We start from the raw sequence: 1,489 nt of genomic DNA on the forward strand, positions 1-1,489 counted from the left end.
GATTTGTAAGGTAGAATTGGGATCATGATAGTGGGGTGGGGTCGGGGGGAGAGACTGTAACTCTTTATGGAAGTAAAAACCCAAGTCTTTCTCCCATGGAGTGGCTGGTGGGTTCAAACCGCTGCCCTTGTAACCACAGCCCAATGCCTGCTTATAACCACTTCACTATCAGGTCCTTTGATCAGGACCTGATACTTTTGCTTAAAAGCAATCACTGAGCCTGTGGGGAAAGTGTCCCAAGTGGCCATGGCAGCATCTCTTTGAGAGAACATGGAGGCTGCTCAAGAGGTGAAGGTTATCATCTATCCATAGCCAATTTCTTCACATCCTGCTGTGGGAGGCCCATATCCAGAGACCCTGTCACCTTTATTTTTAAATGTTGAAAAATAATAGTTTGTTTCTTGGATGGAGGTTTATACTTCAATGTAAGTTCTCATTCAACAATTTCTATACATACTGTTCAGTGGTGCTGACTACATTCTTCACAATGTGTCAATATCTCATTCCATTCATACTCTCAGGGCTCCAAGTTCTGCCACTAACTTCCTTGGCCTAAATCTTCTCTGGGTGGAGGGTTTGGGGTGGGGCGCTCCTTAGGTGACTGCCTTGATCAGCGGTTCTCAACCTGTGGGTCATGACCCCTTTGGGGTCGAATGACCCTTTCACAGGGGTTGCTTAAGACCATTGGAAAACACATATTTCTGATGGTATTAGGAACAGAGACACTGCTCCTCTGTCTGTCTCCAGGCGGGTCTGCCCACATGCAAATATGCCCAGCATGAAGATTGTTACCCATGCTACACCATGCTTCAAGACAAAATGTCATTTATTTGTAATTAGAAATAGATATTTCACAATATATAATTACACATTGTTTTTGTGATTCATCGCTCTGCTTTAATGATGTTTAATTTGTAGCAATGAAACGACATCCTGCTTATCAGACGTTTACATTACAATTCATAACAGTAGCAAAATGATAGTTATGAAGTAGCAACAAAAATAATTTGATGGTTGGGGGGTCACCACCACATGAGAAACTGTATGAAAGGGTCCTGGCATGAGGAAGGTTGAGAACCACTTGCCTTGATGACGATGGGTGGTGAGGGATTGATGATTGGATACTGGTGAGCCCTTTGTGTCCATCCACACAGGAGAAGGGCACCGCACCCAGAAAGGCAGAGTCCCAGAGGAGCCAGAAGTTCCGAGATGAATTTGTTCAGTGGTCTTGAGTTAGGCATGATCTCGTTGGAGCTTAGTTTCTTCTTTTAGACTCGGTATAAGGAGGAGTGAGTTCTACTTGCTCTGCGTGTAACCTTCATTGAGCTACAAATGCCTAGGAGACCCTGGTGTAAGTTACAGACATAGGTACATGGATACGCACAACTCTATGGGCATGCACACCTTTGATGATATATATAAACATAGGGGCCTGTGGAGAACCTAACAGCTTTTTAAGGATGGTGGGTTAAGAGCTCGTGGACTCCGT

Source organism: Echinops telfairi, unplaced genomic scaffold, assembly GCF_000313985.2.
Source record: "Echinops telfairi isolate 266 unplaced genomic scaffold, ASM31398v2 ScPeMD7_5;HRSCAF=22, whole genome shotgun sequence".
Lineage (NCBI taxonomy): Eukaryota > Metazoa > Chordata > Mammalia > Afrosoricida > Tenrecidae > Echinops > Echinops telfairi.